This window comes from Nycticebus coucang, chromosome 2, assembly GCF_027406575.1.
Source record: "Nycticebus coucang isolate mNycCou1 chromosome 2, mNycCou1.pri, whole genome shotgun sequence".
NCBI classification, from domain to species: Eukaryota; Metazoa; Chordata; class Mammalia; order Primates; family Lorisidae; genus Nycticebus; species Nycticebus coucang.
The window spans coordinates 115,157,030-115,173,575 of record NC_069781.1 but is presented as its reverse complement, the minus strand read 5'-3'; the positions used below and the strand labels follow the sequence as shown (position 1 = coordinate 115,173,575).

At 47.3% G+C, this 16,546-nt stretch overlaps 1 protein-coding gene and 1 non-coding gene across 6 annotated transcripts in view; both read right to left on the bottom strand.

The window, feature by feature from the left end:
- PIP5K1C (phosphatidylinositol-4-phosphate 5-kinase type 1 gamma) overlaps nucleotides 1-16,546 on the bottom strand; it is a 71,967-nt gene that overhangs the window by 38,715 nt on the left and 16,706 nt on the right. The gene's annotated exons all lie outside the window — the stretch shown is intronic.
- LOC128580023 (U6 spliceosomal RNA) lies at nucleotides 13,180-13,287 on the bottom strand. The gene has a single exon (XR_008378386.1). It is a non-coding gene; the product is annotated as a U6 spliceosomal RNA (small nuclear RNA).

Genomic DNA, 16,546 nt, shown 5'->3' with positions numbered 1-16,546 from the left:
TGGGGAGGGGAGGAGGAGGGCAGGCGTGCTGTGTCGCAGAATAGGAAAGCCCAGATGTGGGAATGAAGCCATATCCCACTATCTCTCTGACTCCCTACTTGTGAAACGCAGGCAAGGACCCCTTGGCCTCCAAGCCAGCCTTTCCAGCCACACACTGTGTGACCTCTATAGGTCCCTGCACTTTTCTGAGCAGGTTTCCTCTGGGGCTTCCCAGCCCATATAGGACCTGGTGGTGACCAGAGCCTGCTGCATGCCACTCTGACCACCTCTTGCACCGGTGACCACGCCAACCACCTTTACCTCCTCATGCACGTCAGGGCTTCTCTCTCAGCCTCTGTCTGTTCACCTGCAAAATGGGCCCAGCGTGAAACTTTGGCACCTGCTATGCTCCCTGTGAGGCCCCACCTCTCACAGCAGCCACCTCCTTGCCCAGCTGTTTCCTGGCCCACAACTGGTCTTGTATTTTGACCCTCACCATCCCCTAAGGGGATGCTCTGCCAGTACCACACTGCCCTGCAGACCCCATCTGGTCTCTGCTAATGATGACAGTGGTGGGCTCTGGGCTGATATTCATGAGTGTTTGCTGACTGATGGATGAAAGGACATGCCTGTTCCTCTTCTCTGCACACAAATTCAGTAGGAGCTATTCTCCATGTCTGCTTGATATGGAAACTGAGGCAGGTCCCTGGTAGACCACACCGGGGCCTTCAGTACCTCCACACCATTCCCTCCTCACTATGCTCCAGCCACCCAGACCTCTTTGCTATGCCTCCAACATACCAGGCACAATCCTGCCCCAGGGCCTTTGCACAAGCTGTGCCTCTGACTGGAAGGGTTTGCTCCCTTGCTTCACCTAAGCCCTAGGTTAAATGTCACCCCTTCAGAAGCCCCCTTACCACCCTGCCTTCAACAGTCCCTTCTAGCACTCTCCTATATCCCAGCACGTGGCACCATCTGCCATACACCTGCTATGTCTGTCACCACTAGAGGGGCACTATATCTGCTTTGTAACCTGCCCACAGGTGCCCCTTGGTGAGGCTACTGCCCAGAAGGCCGACAACTGAGGATCCCAGGGTGGGTGCTGGTTCACTGTGATGAGCAAACTAGAGCACACAAGGACAGTAGGCATGGAGACCTGCAGTCCCAAGAAACCAGGAAGTGGGCTTCCTTCCCCTATTTGCTGAGACAGTCTGTTCTTGGGCCTCCAACTTTGCAGGCCTCTGACCACGTGGTCGAGAGACCCTAGGGAGCCTGTCAAGGAAACCAGGCCAGACAGGAGCAATCCAGGGCACAGGCCCAAGCTAGGGATGCCTCTGAGGGCAAAGTCAACCCTCAGCCCTGTGAGGCATGGCATGGCCAAGACCCTGTGGATGAGGCTCACACCTGAGTATCTTCTCTTGGTAATCTGCAAAAGGGGCTACTATGGTTGACACAGATGGCCATGACCTGTGACTCCCTGTAGCTACATGATTTGCTTTGATTGACAGGATGGATAGAAAGAGAATGTGTGCCAAAGGAGCTTCTGATCATAGCCTCTGGAAACTGGGGCCCAGAATGTGGCTCCTTTTAGAGACCACAGGAGCAGAGAGAAGCCAGGAGGCTCCCACTGTTCTCTCCATCTCTGCTGAGCTGGTAGACACATGGGTACAGAAGTTGTTGTGTATTTTCTGCCACCCACTAAATATGGCTGTGGGACAGACCCCAGGCAAGACCTGTAGAACCACCAAACCTGACCCAGATAACAGATTAGCAGGCAGCTGTTTTAAGCCACAAAGTTTTGAGGTAGTTTGTTACACAGCAACAGCTGATAAAGATAGGTAGATAGGTGTCACATTTATATGCCAGGAGATATTTTATTTTATTTTTATTTTATTTTTTAGAGACAGAGTCTCACTTTGTCACCCTCAGTAGAGTGCTGTAGTGTCACAGCTCACAGCAACCTCCATCTCTTGGGCTTAAACGATTCTCTTGCCTCAGCCTTCTGAGTAGCTGGGACGATAGGCACTCACCAGAACACCCAGCTATTTTTTTGTTGCAGTTTGGGGCTGGGTTTGAACCTGCCAAACTCAGTATATGGGGCTGGCAACCTACCCACTGAGCCACAGGCGCCACCCATCTAAAAGAAATACTGGGATGCACTACCACAGGAACTTCTTTAGAGCAGGAGGAGTTACAGTTTTTGACTTCTCTGTCGTACTTGGATTTCTTATATTTAAAAGAGCATTAAATATGTCCATAAGATGAATTACTTGGCTATGAAAAGGAAGAAGTCTCTGACACAGGCTATAAGATGAAAGAATCTTGAAAACATCATGCTCAGTGAGAGAAGCCAAACACAAAAGGCCACACATTGTCTGATTCTATTTACAGGAAATCTCCTGAACAGGCAGGGACCAGAAGTGGATTGATTCATGGCTGCCAGAAGCTAAAGGAAGGGGATAGGGAGTGAATGACTGATAGGGACAGGGCTTCTTTTGGAGACATGCAATGTTCTGGAATTAGTGGTAACAACTGAACTCTGTAAATATACTTTAAAAAAACTACTCATTTGTACATTTTAAAAGAGACAAAACACATAGTAAAAACCAACTACTAAAGAAATGAAATAGACATAAAATCCAGTTCAAAGTCTTAATACTCTGACTCAGAGGACCTCACATCCCCACTGAGCTGGTCGCTCACACTGATCCTCAGCTTTTGTTCCTGACTCATTTACTGCCTGTTGGACCCCAGGCCTTTCCTCTCATGTGTGCAAATGGTCATCTCCTAAGGACCATTCACCACCCCAGGCCCCAGTCACTGTGGACATGAGGCTAGATCATTCTTTGGCGTGGGTCATTCCTGGGTGCTACAAGGTGCTGAGCAGTGTCCCTAGCCTCCACCTACCCCATGCCAGAAGCATACCCCAGTGTGACACTCACAGATGTCCCCAGGCACCTCCCAGTGTATGGGGGGTGGGGGTGGGAGCAGAATCGACCCAGGTGAGACCCCTGGGCACTAGCCTGTGTGATTAAAAATACTTAGATGAGGACGGACATGCTGGTACCTGTATTCCCTGAACTTTGGGAGGCTGAGGCAAGAGGATCGATTGAGCCTAGGATTTGGAGCCTGCTGTGAGTTAAGATAATACCATCGGTATTTCTTTCGCTTGGGTGACAGAGTAATGCCCTTTTTTTTCTTTTTTATTGCAACAATGTCTATCTCTGTTGCCCCAGGCTACAGTTTAGTGGCAGTCAGCCTAGTTCACAGCAACCTCAGACTCCTGGGTTCAAGGGATCCTCCTGCCTCAGTTTCCCAAATAGCTGGGACTGCAGGTATCTGGCACAACACCTGGCTAATTTTTCCTATTTTTAGTAGAGATGAGATCTTGCTCCTGTTCAGGCTGGTCTCAAACTCCTGAGCTCAAAGCAGCAGTTCTCAACCTGTGAGTCGTGACTCCTTTGTGGCTCAAAGGGGTAGAGCGCTGGTTCCATATGCCGGAGGTGGTAGGTTCATACCCAGCTCTGGCCAAAAACTGCAAAAAAAAAAAAGAAAATGCATCTTGGGGGCGGCACCTGTGGCTCAGTGAGTAGGGTGCCGGCCCCATATGCTGAGGGTGGCGGGTTCAAACCCACACCCAGCCAAACTGCAACAAAAAAATAGCCGGGCGTTGTGGTGGGCGCCTGTAGTCCCAGCTGCTCGGGAGGTTGAGGCAAGAGAATTGTGTAAGCCCAAGAGTTAGAGGTTGCTGTGAGCCGTGTGACACCATGGCACTCTACCTGAGGGCGGTACAGTGAGACTCTGTCTCTACAAAAAAAAAAAAAAGAAAAGAAAATGCATCTTGGCATTAGGAAGGTTGTAACCACTGGCTCAAAGGGTCCTTTCACCTCGGCCTCCCAGAGTGCTAGGAATACAGGTGTGAGCCATTGCTCTTGGCCAACAAGACCCTGTTTCTAAAAATCTCTCAGATAAAACATTAGAAACAGTTGCAACAGCAAATATCTGACTGTGACATTGTACTGGGTGTCATGTCAAGCAAGCCCTTCTCATGCAGGACCTCACCCCCAGTGTGACCAGGTAGCCACTATCAATGACTTCATTTTACAGATGGGGAAACTGAGGCTCAGAAAAGTCGAAGATTCCAAGGTTTTTTTCCAGCTCTACAGTGTTTGCTCAAGTTGGGTCAACTTTAAAAATCACAATTAAGAAGGGGAGCGCCTGTGGCTCAGTAAGTAGGATGCCGGCCCCATATACCAAGGGTGGCAGGTTCAAACCTGGCCCCGGCCAAACTGCAACAAAAAATACCCTGGCGTTGTAGCGGGCACCTGTAGTCCTAGCTATTCGGGAGGCTGAGGCAAGAGAATCACCTAAGCCCAAGAGCTGGAGGTTGCTGTGAGCTGTGACGGCACGGCACTCTACCGAAGGTGACAAAATGAGACTCTGTCTCTAAAACAAAACAAAACAAAACAAAAAAAACCCAATGAAGAAAAACCTGTACTTCTTGAGAAACAAGCAGACCCTGAAATAAAATGCCAGTAACTGTCACTAGCTCCCTCTGCTCTGTCCTCCACAGCCCTTCCCTCCTTAGCAGACAGCAAGAGTGTACCCATGAGACCAGAATCCAGTCTCCATTTAAATTTATTACAGGCTGGGAAATGGGATTTGGAGAAATTTACGCAGTTACCCAAAGTCAATAGTGAAAAACCCCATAATCACAACCCTGAATCCAGAAAAGTCTCCAACAAAATTCAGTATGGACTTCATGCCCTCCCGCCCACAAAAAGAAATATTCAAGAAACTAGAGAAAGAAAAAAGAGGCTGCCTTTACATTAAGAGATATAAAGTGAAAAGTTATGAGAAAAAATGCATTATTGTCAGCCACCAGATAAAGGAGCAGGGCCAAAAGAGCCACCACTACAGTAGCAGTGCTACTGAGTGGTAAGACAAGAAAAAAGAGAAAGGGATAAAGATGGGGGGGGGACATGAAATTTTAGAAAACTTAAAGAGAACCAAATGACGACAATAGAACTAAACAGAGCAGAACAAGGCTACCAGCCAGATTCCAGACCTACCCAAGGTCATGCTCCAAGTGCATCCAGAAGAACTAAATTCAGGAGTTCCTGCCCTTTGCACCAACAGGCACTATGCTTTACATGGCTTGCCTTTCTCTGGCCTCACAGTGGGTTAATTTTTATCTGTCACATGCAAATGATCCTATCTGATCATCAGGGGCACTGGAAGAACCCTGATACTCAAAGGAGATGAAGACTTCAGTGGCGGCTGTTCCCTGCCAGTGTGACACTGAGCTGGTGTGAATCTGAACGTCTTCACAAGTCAGAGGCAGAAATAAAGAACATCTATGTGTTTGCCTTATCTCAGACTTTCACCTTCAGTATTAGGGCAGAAAAAGCTAAGAATTCTAGAGTTAACAGCTGATTGGAGTAGTTAACATTTCAAAAAAGTTAAAAACACCAAGCTCTAACAAATGATACTAAATCATGGATAAGTGTTGACTGGTGGGATGCTGAGGTTTGAGACTTGGAAATGAACCCAGAAACAGGACAGATGGGGGATTGAAGAATGGGTGGGGAGAAGTGAATATAGCCAAATGTCAACTATAGGATCCAGGCAGTTAAGTAGCGAGTGTATCCACTGATCAATTCTTTTAATTATTTAGCACTTCTGAATATTTTCTTTTTCTTTTTTTTTTTTGAGACAGAGTCTTACTATGTTGCCCTCGGCAGAGTGCCGTGGCGTTACAGCTCACAGCAACCTCAAACTCTTGGGCTTAAGTGATTCTCTTGCCTCAGCCTCCCTAGTAGCTGGGACTACAGGCACCTGCCACAACACCCAGTTATTTTTTGGCTGTGGTTGTCATTGTTGTTTGGCAGGCCCAGGCTGGGCTTGAACCCGCCAGCTCCGGTGTGCCCCCTAGCCACTGAGCTACAGGCACCAAGCCCTCAATATTTTCTTAATGGAAACTTGTCTCCCAGGTGAAAGGTATTAACCATAGATGCCAGGTGTTTTCAAGCCAAAACATGGTTTTTGAGCAGATTCTGCTTGAGGAATGAGAATGATCACACAGAAGATCACAAGATACTACTGAGCACCAGCACTCCAGGCCCTCTGCCATGGGCTTCTGTGTTTTTGCACATCGCACCTCTGAGGTATGGCCCTACCTCAGGGGCTTTGCACATGCCATATAACCTGCCTGGGATATGCCATCTCTACATCTCTGTGTGGCTGGCTCCTGTCCTCCCTTGTCAGGTTTCAGCCTGTCACCTCCCCAGAGACATGGTTTCTGACCACACAGGCTGTAGCAGTGCCTCCAGCCCCTTCCTACATCTCTTATTTTTCTCATGGTGCAGATCATTATGTTGTTCCTGAGGGCACAGACCTGAGTGTCCTGGCTGCTTCCCCACACACCGCCCAATTCCTAGCAAGTGAATAGCAGGAGACAAGAGGCTGGGATGGACCTGGGAGATACTCAGAGGCCTTTGGCTGCAGAGAGAAGGAGCCAGGGAGGATATGAAGCTGGGACATGGGTTCAGGTACACAGTGGGCCCAGGAGGAGGAGCAGGCTGGGGTCAAATGTGCCACAGTCAGGACCTGCAGGGCCTAACAGACACCCTGGATGTGGCTGGACATGCTGGGCTGGGAACATGTGGGAGACATGTATAGAGGAGGCAAATGGAGCCTAAAACATCCCTGGCATATAGCAGGGGATCAATGAACATCTATCTCCTGTCAGTAAACGGAGAGGCAGATGCTGTGAGAGATATTGCCGGGCCTACAGCAGGGCCCAGCTGGGCCCCAGACCCCCTTGGCCATGTGAAAACATCCTGGCCATTGCCAAGCATCTCATCAGGGGACATAACAGCCCAAAACTTCAAAATTAAGGGCAAATCTCAAAAGACTGCTTTGAGATAGATGACTATGCACCACTTACTCTTCTGAGAGGTGCGTTCTCTTCTGATTTTACACGTATCACTTTGAACCACCTGGAATGGTTTGTGGTATCAGGTGAGGAATTAAAGATTCTCCCCAGTAAGCAACTCCCCAAGCAATATTCTGTAGGTTAGTTTTGAAACCAGCCTTACAATTTGATGAAGGAGTGCAAGGTGAGAACTAGAGTAAGGGCCCCAGAACCCTGTGAACAAATAGGCTTAGCTAAAATAATGATAGCAATCAGCCACTGTCCCCTTGTTTGCTACTTTATAATTGCCACCCACATACTTGCTGGTTATAAAGATTACTAACTTTTGGCTCACACCTGTAATCCTAGCATTCTGGGAGGCTAAGGTGGGTGTATTGCTTGAGCTCAGGAGTTCAGGACCAGTCTGAGCAAGAGTCAGATCCTGTCTCTACTAAAAATAGAAAAACTATTCAGGCATGGTGGCATATGCCTGTAGTCCCAGCTACATGGGAGGCTGAGGCAAGAGGATTGCTCAAATCCAGGAGTTTGAGATTGTTTCAGCTATAATGCCACGCACTGTACTGGGGGCAACAGAGTTAGACTCTGTCTCAAAAAATAAAAGAATTTAAAAACAAAAAGATTACCTTCTCCGCATAGTTGGTTATAAAGATTCTTAACTTTTGGCTTGGCGCCCATAGCGCAGTGGTTACAGTGCCAGTTACATACACTCAGACTGGCGGGTTCGAACCTGGGCCAGCTAAACAACAATGACAACTGCAACAAAAAAATAGCTGGGCGTTGTGGCGGGCACCTGTAGTCCTAGCTATTTGGGAGGCTGAGACAAGAGAAACGTTTAAGCCCTAAAGTTTGAGGTCACTGTGAGCTGCGACGTCAGTGCACCCTACCGAGGGCAACATAGTAAGACTCTATCTCAAAAAAAAAAGAAGATTCTTAACTTTTCTCTGTAGATAACATTACCTTTTGGAACCCAAAGGTAGTTTCTTTTTTTTAGAGACAGAATCTCACTTCATTGCCCTCAGTAGAGTGATGTGGCATCACAGCAACTTCCAACTCCTGGGCTTAGGCAATTCTCTTGCCTCAGCCTCCCGAGAAGCTGGGACCAAAGGTAGTTTCTAATACATCTTCCAGGCCCACATTCCAGAGGATTGACTGATCCACCCAGGCAGTGGCCCATACCAAGGGACTGATAGTTTGGCCCTGAACCCAGCCAATTAACAGACCCTGACTGCCTAATCCTCTGCTCACCAAACTGGCATTCTTTTTTTTTTTTTGAGACAGAGTCTCAATTCAGTGATTCTCTTGCCTCAGCCTCCCAAGTAGGTGGGACTACAGGTGCCTGCCACAATGCCCAGCTATTTTTTTTTTTGGTAGCTGTCGTTGTTTAGCAGGCCTGGGCTGGGTTTGAACCTGCTAGCCCCCGTGTATGTGGCCAGTGCCCTAACCACCAAGCTACAGGCGTCGAGCCATTCAAACTTGCTTTAAAAACCCATCTCCCAAATTCTCACGGAGATGGATTTGAGAAATTCCTCCCATCTCCCCGTTTAGCACTATGCGGAATAAACCCTTTACCTCAGCAGTTCTCAATCTGGGGGTCGCGACCCACAGGAACTGTATTAAAGGGCTGCAATGCAGCATTAGGAAGGTTGAGAACCACTGCTTTATCTGCTATAAATTCCGCTGTTTCTGGGTGTCAGCTTCCTCTTGGACAGCAACAAATTGGGGGCTTATCTGGGATGACCCACACAGGCACCTGCCTCTGGCCTCAAGGGCCTTTCACTGGTAAGGTGGGCCTAGAGATGTGCCCTAGAGATGGCCACACAGTTCTCTAGTGACATCCCTATGGGTGGGACATTGTTGATCCATGGTGCCTGGACCTGTTTACCGTAGAGAAACAGTTTCTGGAACCAGAAGACATCTTCATGAGTTTTTGGAGTGTGTACAGCACACCCTTCCTTCTCCAGATTGGCCTCTCTGGAGGCCTTTTGTCTCCTTTGTGAATCTTGGTTAGCTTTTTCTGTTATAGGAAGAGTCTTGGGGAGACTTCTCCCAATTGGAAGGAGAACAGGGAGTCTATCTAGAAAAATACTCTTAATTTTTTTTTTTTTAGAGACAAGAGTCTCACTTTATCATCCTCAGTAGAGTGCCATTACGTCACAGCTCACAGCAACCTCCAACTCCTGGGCTTAGGTGATTCTCTTGCCTCAGTCTCCCAAGTAGCTGGGACTACAGGCACCCACCACAATGCCCAGCTATTTTTTTGTTGCAGTTTGACTGAGGCTGGGTTCGAACCCACCACCCTCGGTATATGGGGCGGGTGCCCTACTCACTGAGCCACAGACACCACCCAAATTATTTTCTTTTTTTTTTTTTTTTTTTGGTTGTGGTTTTTGGCCGGGGCTGGGTTTGAACACGCCACCTCTGGCATATGGGACTGGCACCCTACTCCTTGAGCCACAGGCGCCACCCCCAAATTTTTTTCTTTTGAGATAGAGTCTCACTTTGTCACCCTTGGCAGAGTGCTGTGGCATCACAGCTCACAGCAACCTCAAACTCCTGGGCTTATAAGTGATTCTCTTGCCTCAGCCTCCCAAGTAGCTGGGACAATAGGCGCCCGCCACAACACCCGGCTATTTTTTTTTTTTTTTGTAGAGACAGAGTCTCACTTTATGGCCCTCGGTAGAGTGCCGCGGCCTCACACAGCTCACAGCAACCTCCAACTCCTGGGCTTAAGTGATTCTCTTGCCTCAGCCTCCCGAGCAGCTGGGACTACAGGCGCCTGCCACAACGCCCGGCTATTTTTTGGTTGCAGTTTGGCCAGGGCCGGCTCTGAACCCGCCACCCTCAGCATATGGGGCCAGCACCTTACCGACTGAGCCACAGGCGCCGCCCAGCACCCGGCTATTTTTAGAGACCAAGTCTTACTCTGGCTCAGGCTGGTCTTGAACCTGTGAGCTCAGGCAATCCACCCTCTTGGCCTCCCAAGTGCAGGGATTATAGGCATGAGTCACTGTGCCCTGCCCAGAATACTCTTACATTTCATCATTAAAAATTCATGACCACACACACACAAAAATTCACAACCCAGGGCGGTGCCTGTGACTCAGTCGGTAAGGCGCCAGCCCCATATACCAAGGGTGGCGGGTTCAAACCCGGCCCCGGCTGAACTGCAACCAAAAAATAGCTGGGCGTTGTGGCGGGCGCCTGTGGTCCCAGCTACTTGGGAGGCTGAGGCAAGAGAATCACTTAAGCCCAGGAGTTGGAGGTTGCTGTGAGCTGTGTGATGCCACGGCACTCTACCAAGGGCCATAAAGTGAGACTCTGTCTCTACAAAAAAAAAAAAAAAATTCACGACCCAAAATGGATCCTTTAAAGACTTCTAAATTTATTAATTTATATATTTATTTTTGAGGGACAGAGTCTCACTCAGTTGCCCCAGGGTTGAATGCCGTGTAGCTCACAGCAATCTGCCCACCTTGGGCTCTCAGAGTGCTGGGATTACAGGTGTGAGCCACCAAGCCTAGCTAAAGACTTCTCAATTTATTTATTTTATTTATTTATTTTTTTTTTTTTTTTGAGGCAGAATCTTACTTTGTCACCCTTGGTAGAGTGCCGTGGCGTCACAGCTCATAGCAACTTCCAGCTCTTGGGCTTAGGCGATTCTCTTGCCTCAGCCTCCCGAGTAGCTGGGACTGCCCACCACAATGCCGGGCTATTTTTTTGTTGTTGTTCCCAGAACCCTCTTCACCATTGCTTCCCAGGGAATCAGGCACTCTTGTTGGAGTCTGAGGATGCCCCCACCCTCCTGAGAATCTCACTTACCCTTTGGAGGGATGACTGACTTATCTCTTCCTCACCCAGCACACCCTGTGAGGTTAGATCAGTCTCAGTAAGAATTTCCCAAAAACTACATTTAGCAAAGATGGGGGTCTCTCACTCTAGTTCACATAAAGGAATTACTGCAGATACCTCTTTGGGCTGTCCTCTTGACAATTTTTCCAAATTATCACTAACAGATATAAAGTCAAAAAAGCTAATCTATCTCTGTAACACAACATGGCCACAGTACCCTCTAGACCAGGGGTCCTCAAACTGCAGCCCGCGGGCCACATGAGGCGGTGTGATTGTATTTGTTCCCGTTTTGTTTTTTTACTTCAAAATAAGGTATGTGCAGTGTGCATAGGAATTTGTTCATCTTTTTTTTTTTTTAAACTATAGTCCGGCCCTCCAGCGGTCTGAGGGACAGTGAACTGGCCCCCTGTTTAAAAAGTTTGAGGACGCCTGCTCTAGACAATGACTCTAGATAGCCTGAAATGGGACTTTGACTTCCAAATGTGATGTGATTTAGACAATTTTCCAAAAATAAATAGCAAGTTGTCAGAGGTTCCTTACGTCCAAGCCTTCCTTTACCTCCACTCAAAACCTTTTCTCTGTATATCTCGCTCCAATTACCAAGGGTTGTTTTTTTTTTTTTTTTAAAGACAGAGTCTCACCCTATCGCCCTCTGTAAAGTGCTATGGCCTCACACAACTCATGGCAACCTCCAACTCCAGGGCTCAGGTGATTCTCCTGCCTCAGCCTCCCAAGTAGCTGGGACTACAGGCGCCGGCCACAACACTCGGCTATTTTTTTGTTGCAATTTGGCTGGGGCGGGGTTTGAACCCACCACCCTGGGTATATGGGGCCGGCGCCCTACTCACTGAGCCACGGGCGCCGCCCCCAAGGGTTGTTTTTAAAAGAAAAACCTCCAAAGAAAAACACTAAAGGAACCCCTTAAGACACCTTTTGACCCCGCAGATGAATCACCTGCTCACCAAGCTGGCTCACAGAACAACTCTCCACCTCACAACTCTGACAACCTGCCGCCCACTCCCTCTATCCCACTACCAGATCCTTCCTCCCCTGCTTCAGCCCCCGATTTTACTACCCTCCCTCCTCCTCCCCTTGGACCTCAGACATCCTCTTGGGTCCAGTCCACCATTAGAGAAGTTGCAGGTGTCAATGGCCCGTGTTCACCTCCCTTTTTCTTTGTCTAACCTCTCCCAAAATGAGGATACATTAGGATCTTTTAGTGAAAACCTGGCCAAATTCAGAAAGGGATTTCTCAGACTTACTCAATCTTTCAATCTTGCCTGGTAAGATATCTATACAATTCTAAACTCCACCCTAACCTGGGAAGAAAACAATGTTATGTGGAAAGTGGCAGAGGACTTTGCCAATGATATGCATGACCAGGCTCCCAATAGACAACCCATAGTCCATGAGGCCGTTCCCTGGACTGACCCACAGTGGAACTATCAGTCTAATGGGGACGGGGATGCTAAATGAGACCAGTTCCTATGGGTTGCGACCCACAGGTTGAGAACCACTGGTCTATATGTTTGTGTGTCTTTGTATGTCATACACGGGGGCTGGCGGGTTCAAAACCAGCCCGGTCTGCCAAACAATGACAACTTCAACAACAACAAAAAAATAGCCAGGCATTGTGCGAGCGCCTGTAGTCCCAGCTACTTGGAAGGCTGATGCAAGAGAATCGCTTAAGCAAGAGTTTGAGGTTGCTGTGAGCTATGATGCCGTGACACTGTACTGGGGGCAAGAAAGTGAGACTCTGTCTCAAAAAAAATAAAGAAGAATTAGAGCCAAGAATGAAGGAGGCAGACTACTGCAAGATGGTGCCCAACATGGGGCCCTCTTCATAGTACTTGGGTTTCATTTTGTAAGGGAAGGGCCATTTCTTAGAGATCAGCCCAGCCAGGTCCCAAAAAACTCCACCCAGAATAGGCTTTCCTACCTTACCAGCCTAAACTCTGCCCCAAATAGGCATTCCTGCCTTAGCAGGCTAAACTCTGCCCCCAAACAAGCTTTCCCACCTCAACAGGCTATATAAGCCACTAGACTGTAAGGGAAGCTGTCTTTGACCCAAGACAAAGGCCTCCCCCAGATTTATCTGAATAAACCTGTCTTGATTGTTGAGCAACACTCTCTGTGTGCATCTTCTCCTTACCACTGTGTCTGTCCTCTCCTTACAGAAATATACATTTTCTGCCTCATTTCACCTAGGAGCCATCTTTTTATTTATTTATTTTTGAGACAGAGTCTCACTTTCTCATCTTTGGTAGAGTGCTGTGGCGTCACACAGCTCACAGCAACCTCCAGCTCCTGGGCTTAGGTGGTTCTCTTGCCTCAGCCTCCCGAGTAGCTGGGACCACAGACGCCTGCCACAACACCCAGCTATGCTTTTTTTTTTTTAATTACAAAACTACTTTTAAAATATGGAACGCTTCATGAATTTTCTGTGTCATCCTTGCACAGGGGCCACGCTAATCTTCTCTGTATGGTTCCAATTTTAGTGTATGTGCTGCTGAAGCAAGCACAATGCCTGGCTATTTTTTTGTTGTTGTTGCAGTTTGGCTGGGGTTGGGTTTGAACCCACCACCCTCGGTATATGGGACCAGCGCCCTACTCACTGAGCTACAGGCGCCACTGGAGCCTTGTCTTTAGAAGACAAATTGCTAGTTAACAATTGCTTAGGGCAATAAAATAGGCAATGAAAAGACTGATAGACTGAATTAAAAATATATATATTTAAAGCAAAAAAAAACAGGTGGCGCCTGTAGCTCAGTGGGTAGGGCACCAGCCATATACACGGAGGCTAGCGGTTCAAACCCGGCCCAAGCCAGCTAAAAAAACAATGACAACTTCAACCACAAAAAAATAGCAAGGCATTGGAGTGGGCACCTGTAGTCCCAGCTACTTGGGAGGCTAAGGCAAGAGAATCACTTAAGCCCAAGTGTTTGAAGTTTGTGAGCTGTGAAGTCATGGCACTCTACCAAAGGTGACATAGTGAGACTCTGTCTCAAATAAATAAATAAATAAATAGGGCTTGGTGCCCGTAGCACAATGGTTACTGTGCCAGCCACATGCACCAGGGGTGTCGGGTTCGAACCCGGCCCAGGCCAGCTAAACAATGACAACTGCAACAACAACAAAAACAGCTGGAGGTTCAGCACCTGTAGCTCAGCAGCTAGGGTGCCAGCCGCATAAACTCTGTCTCAAAAAAAAAAAATAGCCAGGCCTTGTGGTGGGCACCTGTACTCCCAGTTACTTGGGAGGCTGAGGCAAGAGAATCGCTTAAGACCAAGAGTTTGAGGTTATTGTGAGCTGTGATGCTACGGCACTCTACCAAGGGCGACATAGTAAGACTCCCTTTCAAAAATAAATAAATAAATAAATACATAAAGAAAAAAAAAGCCAAGAAATACAAATACTACTTCTGTTTATATCAGTGGTTCTCAACCTTCCTAATGCCATGGCCCTTTAATACAGTTCCTGTGGGTTGCGACCCACAGGTTGAGAACTGCTGGTCTATATGTTTGTGTGTCTTTGTATGTCATGTGTATATGATATTTTACCACCCAAATATGCAAAAGAGCTCTAATTAATTGGGTTTTATTTTATCAGGAAAACTGTAAAGAATCTGGATGCCTTCTTTTTTTTTTTATTTTTGGCCAGGGCTGGGCTTGAACCCGCCACCTCCGGCATATGGGACCGGCGCCCTACCCGTTGAGCCACAGGCGCCGCCCTGGATGCCTTCTTTTTCCTTTTTTTTTGAGATAGTCTCAAGCTGTCGCCCTGGGTAGAGTGCCGTGGCATCACAACTCACAGCAACCTCAAACTCTTGGGCTTAAGTGATTCTCTTGCCTCAGCCTCCCAAATAGCTGGGACTAAACACCCGGCTATTTTTTGTTGCAGTTGTCATTGTTGTTTTTTTAGCTAGCTTGGCCAGGGTTTGAACCCACCGCCTCAGTGTAGGTAACGGGCACCGTAACCACTATGCTATGGGCACTGAGCCTGGATGCCTTTTCATTCACGTGATCTTCGGTAATCTTCGATAAATGAAACCAGTTTTAAAATTATTGTTGAAGTTCAGATGTTTTAAGGTCACGACATTGCTACTTCTATAATTTACATATTGTTTGTTTGTTTAGAGACAGAGTCTCACTTTATCACCTTCGGTAGGGTGCCGTGGCATCACAGCTCCCAGCAACCTCCAGCTCTTGGGCTTAGGTGATTCTCTTGCCCCAGCCTCCCCAGTAGCTGGGACTACAGGCACCTGCCACAACACCCGGCTATTTTTTTTGTTGTTGTTGCAGTTTGGCCGGGGCGGGTTGGTATATGGGGCCGGCACCCTACGCACTGAGCCACAGGCACCGCCCTTATAAAAATATTTTTAAACTGCTGGATTTGACTATGACCTGATGTTTTTGGTTTTGGGCCTCTAGATTCTGGGACTTGTAAAAGTGGCCATGGTGCAGCATGGGGACATGTTCTCAGTGCCTAAACCAGCAACTACAAGACACAAACAAGCCCACAGAGCTTCCCTGCCCCATGTTTGCCTCCTCCCAATTCTAGGAAGAATTGGATCCTCCAGGCATCCTGTTTTCTGTCTTGAACTCTACACCTAGTAAATGAACTGAGGACACAGACAGGCCCTGTCCTTTGCAGCCGTCTTTGATGCCACATAGTTATGTGAGACCTAGTACCACTGGGAAGGACATAGGGATGGTACCTATGTTGTGCTTTCAAAACTCTTTTAGTAATTTAAAATCTGAAAGTCATGTTATGTAAAGTTGAAGAGGATAATAATAAAAATGTCTGAGTCTCTTGTAAGATAAAATACTAAAACAACTGTTAAACATAAGTTTAAGTTTGTATATCTGACATCTTATTTTTATGTGATATAAAAAATTGAATATATTTAGGTGTGCTAATAAAATTGGGGACTGATCAGAGTTACTTTAACTTCCTAGGTTTTTCTTTCTCTCTCTTTTTTTTTTTTTTTTTGAGACAGTCTCACTATGTTGCCCTTGGTAGAGTGCTATGCTGTCACAGCTCACAGCACCCTCAAACTCTTGGGTTTAAGCAATTCTCTTGCCTCAGCCTCCCAAGTAGCTGGGACTATAGGCACCCACCACAACACTGGCTTTTTTTTTTGTTCTGGTGTTGTTGTAGTTGTTACTATTGTTTGGCAGGCCCGGGCCAGGTTCGAACCCGCTAGCCTTGGTGTGTGTGATTGGCGTCCTAGTCACTGAGCTACAGGTGCTGAGCCATTCTTCCTAGGTTTTTCTAAGAATTGACATTATGAAGGCTGGGCTGGGTGGCTCACACCTGTAATCGTAGCACTCTGGGAGGCAGACGTGGGTAAATTGCCTGAGCTCACAGGTTCAAGACAAGCCTGAGCAAGAGTGAGACCCTGTCTTTAAAAATAGCTGCATGTTGTGGCAGGTATCTGTAGTCCCAGCTACTTGGGAGGCTGAGACAAGAGAATCGCTTGAGCCCAAGAGTTTGAGGTTGTAGTGAGCTATGATACCACAGCACTCTAATGAGGGCAACAAAGTGAGACTGTCTCAAAAATAATAATAATAATAATAATTAACATTATGATTATTATATGTAATTAAAACTACTAAATAAAAGAGAAATAATTCTGGTAACCAAATAATGTTTCTTTAATAAAAGGATTATAAGACATAGACATGTTAGTAGAGTTATTTAAAAAGATAATTTTTTTCGGCTCAGCACCTGCGGCTCAAGCGGCTAAGGCATCAGCCACATACACCTGAGCTGACGGGT